Genomic DNA, 9,283 nt, shown 5'->3' on the forward strand with positions numbered 1-9,283 from the left:
TACTTTTTGTTATATTAAACATCCAATTATAATCTGTAGGTAAAAAAATTTGTTTTTAATGAATTCAATGTTTTTGTTTGATTATTTTTTCAACAAAAGAAAAATTCATTATTTTATAATAAAATTACATTTACATGCTTTATCAAATTTATTATTGAAGTTTTGCAAAACACAAAATTAACAAATTTCAAACATTATTTGATTACAAAATTTCATTTATACTCTTTTTATGAAAACAATTCACTCTACAAATTTGTATTTGCTTTTTGTTATATTAAACATCCAATTAAATCTGTAGGTAAAAAGTTTTGTTTTGAATGATTTCAATGTTTTTGTTCGATTATTTTTCAACAAAAGAAAAATTCATTATTTTATAATAAAATTACATTTACATGCTGTATCAAATTTATTATTGAAGTTTTGTGAAGTTCAAAACACAAAATTCACAAAGTTCAAACATTATTTTATTGCAAAATTTCATTTATACTCTTTTTATAAAAACAATTCACTCTATGATCTATTTGCTTTTTGTTATATTAAACATTCAATTAAAATCTGTAGGTAAAAAGTTTTTTTTTTGATTGATTTGAACGTTCAGAATTATTTAGTTTTATTTTTGTTGTAAACGTTTGATGCTTCCATATAGGCAATAAACTGGGGATTGCACGAATCCGCAGGGCAGAAGCGGCGGTTTTCCGATGTGGGTGGACGAGGAGGTGTACCAATAAGGGTTGATTGTTGCTAAACGGAGGAGAGAACCGCAAAAAGGGCGCAATTAATTGCGTTCGTGTATCGTGTGTGTGTGCGCGCTCTTTCCCATTTCGGATACAAATGGAAAGCAGATGATGGTCATTTATTTTCCCATTGATTCCTGTTTGATTAATTGTAACTCAAAGAGTACCAGTGAATTCATAAAACGCGATTTCATCTCACATTTAATATTATTTACTACAATTCTTTTGATATTTATAAATAATTTATTAACTTTACTCCAAAGTATACTATTTTTTGGATGTTTATAAATTTCATTAATAACTTTTAACCCTTGTGGATAAACTAAATAAATATTCCTATTTGTGTTCTAAATGCCTTCTAAAATAATTTTTCCAAGAAATTATACATTATAATTACATAAGATAGCATTTAAACTGATGTAATAGATAGTGGGTAAAATATACCCTGTGCGCGTCTTCATGTAATAAGAATGCGCGTTTGTCCACAAGGGTTAACTAACTTTGTTTTCTGGGGGATTTTTAAGAGATTTCTATAAGATTTTTTTGAAATTTCTAAAAGAAATATGTAAAATAAATAAATCTGATATAAAAACACGATGTTTTGTATAGAAATAATAAACATTCTGAGAGAAAACCAAAATAACCGAAAGAGTTTCTCCTGTTATGTCTGTGTTTGTAATATATACATGATTGTCTTAAATAGCAGACTAAACAATTTGCGAGAGAAATCCAATTTGAATTCCAAGGAATGGCACATCAATTAGTATTATTTCGTTAAGAAATAAACATTAGTTTCAATTGGGTCGGATAATAATGGCAACTGGGATCTTCTTTGTCCCATCGACAGAAACTCGAGGAGTGTCGTACAATACCTGAGGGAGCGAGGCCAACTGAGTTAGAAGATTACGAGAGAAAGAGAGACGGAGTTGGAGTTAGTGTAGGCGAGTGTTTATGTTTTCCGTCGACATCCCGAGGAAATTGTATAAATTAAAGGGAGGATACGGCATTCTCTTGGATGTTTGCAGTGTCGCCAACACAGCAAGGCATCGCCGCCCCCTTAAAACAACAACTACGACCCGAACCATAAATAAAACCGTTCATTTTCCCGTGGATATTATACCTACTACAGCATTACCATACCTAAAATCAATAAACGAATGATTTCAATTATTTTGTAGCAAACATATATAAACTACTAGAAATATACGCAGAGAGTGAGCGAAAGAGGAAACTGTCTAATTTGAGGGAGGAGAAGTTTGCAGGATAAATCACTTGTGTACTTTGTAAAAATCAATGTTTTAGTTGGAGTCTGAGAACGCGCGACGAAGAATTTTGTTACAGATTGAATTATGTGTGTGTTCTCGGTTTACATTGAAAGATATTACCCGGGGATAGGAAGGAAAGGCGAATTCTATATGCAGAGGATCGTAAACAACTAAATTAAATTTCATCATTTCTACATTCAATGTAATTTTACTTATGTAGGAAATTGTTTTCTGTTTACTATATACTTTACGATCCTTGTTATTATTGCACATCAAAATATAATAGGCAGAATATAATGTGTTTCCATAGTTACAAGAATATTTTTCAATAAGAATATTTGTTTTTTTTTGTCAAAACGCCATCTATTTCGCTTCTCATAGTATTTTACAAGTACTAGTTTTTATTTAACTCTTGTACTAACATAACAAAACTTTTACGATTTCGTCTTGGCCTTGCAAACAATTTTGCATTACTAAAGTCGCCTGTCTTAAAGATAGGACGGATATATCCGTCGCTGGTCCGAAAACATTAAAATAACGTTACATTCCAAGTAATTTGAAAAGTACTTGTCAAATATTGATGTGAGTATTAACGCCATCTAATTTTGCTTCTTAAAATATTTGTAAAAGTTGTCCCAAAATTAACGCAAGTTTGGAATTAAATAGAAAACACTGTTTTTAGTCTTCAGATTGTGATTTTGACGCTTCTTTTCGCTTCTCACAGTATTTTACAAGTACTAGATTATATATGCATATTTGACTCTTGTACTAACATAACTAACTTCAAAACTTTTACGATTTCGTCTTGGTATTGCAAACAATTTTGCTTTACTAAAGTCGCCTGTCTTAAAGATAGGACGGATATATCCGTCGCTCGTCTGAAAATATTAAAATAACGTTAAATTCCAAGTAATTTGAAAAGTAGTTGTCAAATATTGATGTGAGTATCAACACCATCTAATTTTGCTTCTTAAAATATTTGTAAAAAATGTCCCAAAATTAACGCAAGATTTGAATTAAATAGAAAACACAGTTTTTAGTCTTCAGATTCAAATTTTCCGTTAATTTTGGGACACTTTTTATATGAATACTTAAATTAAATTTATTAAATGTTTCAAGTAATTTGACCTTTTGATTCTCAAAGTATTTGACAAGTAGTAGTTCAAGTAAAAACAAGTAATTGAATTTTACAAGTTAACAATAACTTTATAATTATTTCTAAATTATTTGAAAAAAACGTGTAAAATCTATGAATATCAGCATTTCTTATATTATTTACATCAATTAAGGTTTAAAAAAAGGGATTGCGGTGTTCGAATCATAAGAATAATGGTTGTAAGAAATTTTTCGAGAAAATAAAATTTATGAACGTGTTTGTTCGCGCGAGATATTTTCGTTTGGTAGAATTCGGATTCCCGGATAGCGGCACGTTACTTTGTGCAATTTCTCCGTGCAACAAAAGGCCTTACGTACACACAGACGTATTCGCATGAATAAATTCCGTTTCTAAAGTGAGAGTGTGGACGTAAAATCCGATGGTGAAGGAGAATTGGGGGTGTAAAGAGAGGGTAAATTTATTTGACAGTTATTGTGTGTTTTAAAAATCTGCGCCTCGGAGGCAAAATTATGTTCGGAAAGATGTGGATGGGTGGGAAGAAAAACAAAAGCGAAACGCAGACAGAAGTACATTTACACAAAAGCAATAAACGGATGAGGGGAGGATAGATTCGATTTTGCGTGGATGCTTCAGGAATAAATCAATGAAAACATATGATTTTTTTATTCTTTCAGTTTACATTTTAAATGTGGTAAAGTTTATTGGTTTATAAATTACGTAATTAGGCTGAAATTTATCTGAAAATGATATGTTTTCAATTTTGATACATTTAAAGAGATGATGAAGAAAATTAATAAATTGATTTCTTTGTATTCTTATATAAGATTATAAATATCTGAAAAGATAAAGAAAGCAATCGAAACAGTAAGCCTAAACATGTTATCAGACTTTAATAAAGTTTCGGATCCTGCCTCAACGAGAATTGCCTTCTCCCTTACATTCTTTATTTTTTTTCCTTGGACATTTCATTTACGTCTTATTCCACGTAAACGGACCGTCAATATTTTCCCTTTCAGCTTTCCCTTTTTGCACACGCACGAAACGCATTCATCCTTTTATTTTTTTCTTTGGTAAGCCTAAGCTTAGATCCGGCCTTATATTTCAAAGTCAGACAGAAAGCGAAAAGGAAAACACCGACCGAAGCAGCAACAATTGCTAGTTTCATCCTTTTTTCCCCCCCATTGTTGGTTGATATGCTTCTGCTGCTGACGCCGTGGAAAACCGAGTTGGTGGTTTGAAAATCCTCCCCATCCCCATCAAAAAAAAAAGAGAGGGTTTCCAATTAAAACTGCTCCTTTTTTTTATATCCAATTTTAATTAAAATCCCGCTCGCTCGCTAAGTATTAATTATCATTCCTTTAGAGAAAAAAAAATTGATGATGCGAAACAATTTGCTCTCTCGGACAGCGGAATTTCGGATTTCCCGCCAAGCGCGCGCATTAATTACAAGAACGAAAGAATAAACGACACTGTTTTGATTGAAGCTCAACTAATTGCATAATAAATATTGTTGGAAAAGCTTAGTTCCAAATTTCCAAAACAGTAGAATTGCTTTTAATACTACAACTAACTGAAATTATAAAATTCTTGAGAGATATCAGCAATAAAAAATGAAGGGAAATTCCGGAAGTGAATCGAGAGGATTAGAGTGTAATTGCACCCTGATGGAATGTATTTAAACGAATAAACCGTAGCCGCAGACCGGCGGTAAATCCAGTCGATCCTGTTTATGCGGTCGCGGCAACCTGATTGTCCCCCAGGAACTCCTGGAGGAGCAAAGCAACGAGGATCTCCGAAAAGCGCAAAAAATAAAAATAAAATAACGAAAAAAACATCCACAGCGCTAACACCATTCTCTTTATGTCGGGGGAGAAAATGAAAAGCGAGGGAGCAAATCGCGTATAAAAAAAAAGAAAATAAGAGAGATGAGAAACAACAACAGGAGTAACCCCCAGGAAAACGGGTTTCGGGTTTCTTTATAAATAAAATATCAGAATGAAAGCGGCGTCCGTTATTTATTTTTTTTCTTTCCATCCTTCCTTTTTACTCATCGCAAAACGCGAAAGTTTCGAATCGCAATAATCGCTATTTCGTCCCAAAATTAATTAGCGACGTTATCTCGTTGTTTTCTCTGGTATTAATTAAGGCGACGACCTTCGGGGCGCTAATTAGGGCCCCGTTTTCCGATCGCAATTATCTTTGGATTAATTGAATTACATCTATACTAATTATCGTGCATATTTGTGAGGAAATTCTCTAAGAACATGTGAAGATGTTTTTGCATTATTTTTGTTGTTGTCGCGTTAAATCCATGAGACCGATGAAACGGGTACATTAGAGAATGTAGTATAAAGGCTTTCAGAGATTAGGGATTATTTTTGGATTAATTGAAATACATCTATACTAATTATCGTGCATCTCTGTGAGAAAATTCTCTAAAAACGTCTTTGCATTATTTTTGTCGTTGTCGCGTTAAATCCGTGAGATCGATAAAATGGGTGCATTAGAGAATGTAGTTTACTATAAAGGTTTTCAGAGATTAGGGATTATTTTTGGATTGATTGCAATACATCTATACTAATTATACTGCATATTTGTGAGGAAATTCTCTAAAAACGTCTGAAAATGTCTGCATTATTTTTGTCGTTGTCGCGTTAAATCCGTGAGATCGATAAAATAGGTGCATTAGAGAATGTAGTTTAATATAAAGCTTTCAAAAATTAGGGATTATCTTTGGATTAATTGAAATACATCTTTACTAATTATAGTACATATTTGTGAGGAAATTCTCTAAGAACATGTGAAGATGTCTTTGCATTATTTTTGTTGTTGTCGCGTTAAATCCATGAGACTGATGAAACGGGTAAATTAGAGAATGTAGTATAAAGGCTTTAAGAGATTAGGGATTATCTTTGGATTAATTGAAATACATCTTTACTAATTATAGTGCATATTTGTGAGGAAATTCTCTAACGTTTGAAGATGTCTTCGCGTTATTTTTTTTCTTTGTCGCGTTAAATCCGCGAGCGTTTATGGCCGATAAAATGAGTGCATTAGAGAATGTAGTTTGCCGTAAGGGCTTTCACAGATTAGGGACTACTGTATCGTCCATTCTCTTCGCGATGGTCTAATGATATTTAACTCATATTTACTTCTTATCGTCATCTTTATGTTACTGTTACTACCGGAATCAAGCTGCGTTACAACCATAGAACCTGTTGATGTTTTACACATAACATTTAATTCTTTTGCAATTCATAAAGTCTACAATATAGACTCTATGTAGAACAACTTTATTAATATATTGAAAAAAAAATGATAATTCGTTAAATATCGATCTGCGGCATGATTCATAACTATTTTCTAGATCAATTGGTTTTGGAGTAAGTGTATTCCTACGTTATATTGGCAACGAAAGTTATGGTTTATAATGTAGACCATTATATGAAATAAAGTAAATTAAATTCAAAGTATTATTAAAATTTTCTTTTATGCCTTTTTTTCAATACTCTTTGAATTAAGTAAATTTTTATTTAAAAACTTCAACTGAAAAAGGTAATTATTTTAATAAAAGTAAATAAATAATTAGATTTAATTATAATAATGTAATAGATGAAAACGCAGCTGTTCAATAAAAGCGCAGGTGTTCAAATAAAACGCAGGTGTTTCGCAGGTGTTCAAATAAAACGCAGATGTTTCGCAGGTGTTCAAATAAAACGCAGATGTTTCGCAGGTGTTCAAATAAAACGCAGATGTTTCGTAGGTATTCAAATAAAAAGCAGGTGTTCAATTAGAACACAGGTGTTTCTCGTTACGTGTCTATATTTGGCAATGTTATATGATTTTATTGTATTTTTATCAATGCAGCTGCAAAATTGTATCTTTGTTTGAATTGTAATATAAATATGTTTTATTGATAAATTATTGATCTTAGAGGAGATATGAAAAATTTTCTAGAATTACAATTTTCATCCCCTCGTACATCATATATGATTTTTTGTTTTTAATCAGAGGAGGCGACAATATTATATTCTTTTTAAAGGGGGTGCAGTAAATTAAGTACATTTTTATTAAAAAAACTCCAATTCAAAAAAAGTTAATTATATTAATGAAAGTAAATAAATATTTAGATTTAATTATAATAATCAAATAGATGAAAACGCAGCTGTTCAATAAAAGCGCAGGTGTTCAAATAAAACGCAGGTGTTTCGCAGGTGTTCAATTAGAACACAGGTGTTTCTCATTACGTGTCTATATTTAGCAATGTTACATGATTTTATTGTGTTCTTATCTATGCAGCTGCAAAATTGTATATGTGTTTGAATTGTAATATAAATATGTTTTATTGATAAATTATTGATCTCAAAGGAGAATTGAAAAATTTTCTAGAATTACAATTTTCATCCCCTCGTACATCATATATGATTTTTTTTTGAATCAGAGGAGGCAACAATATTATATTTTTTTTAAGGGGGTGCAGTAAAATAAGTACATTTTTATTTAAAAACTGCAATTGAAAAAAAGTTAATTATATTAATAAAAGTCAATAAATATTTAGATTTAATTATAATAATCGAATAGATGAGAACGCAGCTGTTCAATAAAAGCGCAGGTGTTCAAATAAAACGCAGGTGTTTCGCAGGTGTTCAATTAGAACACAGGTGTTTCTCATTACGTGTCTATATTTAGCAATGTTACATGATTTTATTGTGTTCTTATCTATGCAGCTGCAAAATTGTATATGTGTTTGAACTATAATATAAATATATTTTATTGATAAATTATTTATATCAGAGGAGATACATGAACTCATTTATTATTCAATAGAAGTAAATCTTACAGGTAGTTAAGTTTTATTCAAGGTTATTGCTTATTTTTCAAACGTATTCATTATTGCGAAATTTCTGTTTTAACAGAGTTTATATTTGAACTGAATATAATTAAATTGAATCTTATAAGAAAATATCTATATCCAATAGACTGTTACATGTAGTTCAGATATTTTTCAAGGTTATTATTTGAACTCATTACTCATACGAGTTTAATCTTCAATTAAATTGAATCTTATAAGAAAATATGTATATCTAATATAGAGTTACAGGTAGTTTAGTTCTTTTTCAAGATAATTTCTTATTTTTCAAACGTATTGATAATTGTGATTTTTTTTCTTTAACAGAGTTTACATTTGAACTGATACGAGTTCAATCTTTAATTAAATCTAATAAGAAAATATCTATATTTGTCTGAGATTATGCTCTTCATATTTAGTTTCTTATTAAACTATGTTCATCTTATTAAGGTTTACTGAGACTATATCAGTCTTTGAAGGTTTTACTGAGACTAATTCTAAATACTTATTATACTTACAAAGTTAATTAATAATATAAAGTTTGGAAACCACTGATTGTAGTACATTCAAAAGTAATACATAATTTCTTCTAGATGAATTGAATTTAATGGACTGATGTATGTAGAAAACGGGAAAGAATCGATTTTTTGAAGGAATAGATTTTGTTTATATCATTATATATATATGGAGTTAATCAAGATCTGGGACGCAACGTCAACTTGCTTTGACATGGAAAATAAGTAAATAACGTTTTCGCAAAAAAAAAATACTCACTCGCAGATGAAACCCAGAAAGGCCGAAGCAATTTCCGCTCTGCAAGAAGAAACAAGATAAATATGTTAAAATGATCTGCGCACAACCGTAAACATGATGCGGCATATTATATAACATGCATACTTTATTTATTTATTTTTTTCATTACTTAATGTCGTGCAATGCTCATGCACTTCGAGAATATACTAAATATAATTCGAAAGGGGACTCCCCTCGTCTATAAAGATGATGTTGATGGTAACGAGTTCGGAACGAAGAGCTCTTTCACCTAGAAAGCTTCAACCCAAGCCAAGGATACCAAAAAAAAAATAACTCGAACTGAAAATAAATATTATCGTTTCGCGAGTTTACTGCGGCCGGAACAAATCTAATAATGTTTATTATTCTGCGAGCGTAACAGTATTATTATTTTTTTTTATATTTTGATTAAAGCGAATCGAAAACATTTCCGCGAAAGCAAATAAATTGAACTTTTGATGGGCTTCATTCGGCGAACGAACGGTTTCATTTACGATCTTCCGTTCGTTCGGTTCACATTAATGAC

The 9,283-nt window shown here is 30.9% G+C and overlaps 1 protein-coding gene across 1 annotated transcript in view; it reads right to left on the minus strand.

Annotated features, from left to right (window-relative positions):
- LOC108565342 overlaps positions 1 to 8,780 on the minus strand; it is a 41,803-nt gene extending 33,023 nt beyond the window's left edge. The window contains exon 1 of the mRNA XM_017924764.1: positions 8,740 to 8,780. The gene's annotated coding sequence lies outside the window, so the exon portion shown is untranslated. The remainder of the gene's footprint in view (positions 1 to 8,739) is intronic.
- Positions 8,781 to 9,283: the final 503 nt, after the last annotated feature.

This window comes from Nicrophorus vespilloides, unplaced genomic scaffold (genome assembly GCF_001412225.1).
Source record: "Nicrophorus vespilloides isolate i.1.1-1 unplaced genomic scaffold, Nicve_v1.0, whole genome shotgun sequence".
NCBI classification, from domain to species: Eukaryota; Metazoa; Arthropoda; class Insecta; order Coleoptera; family Silphidae; genus Nicrophorus; species Nicrophorus vespilloides.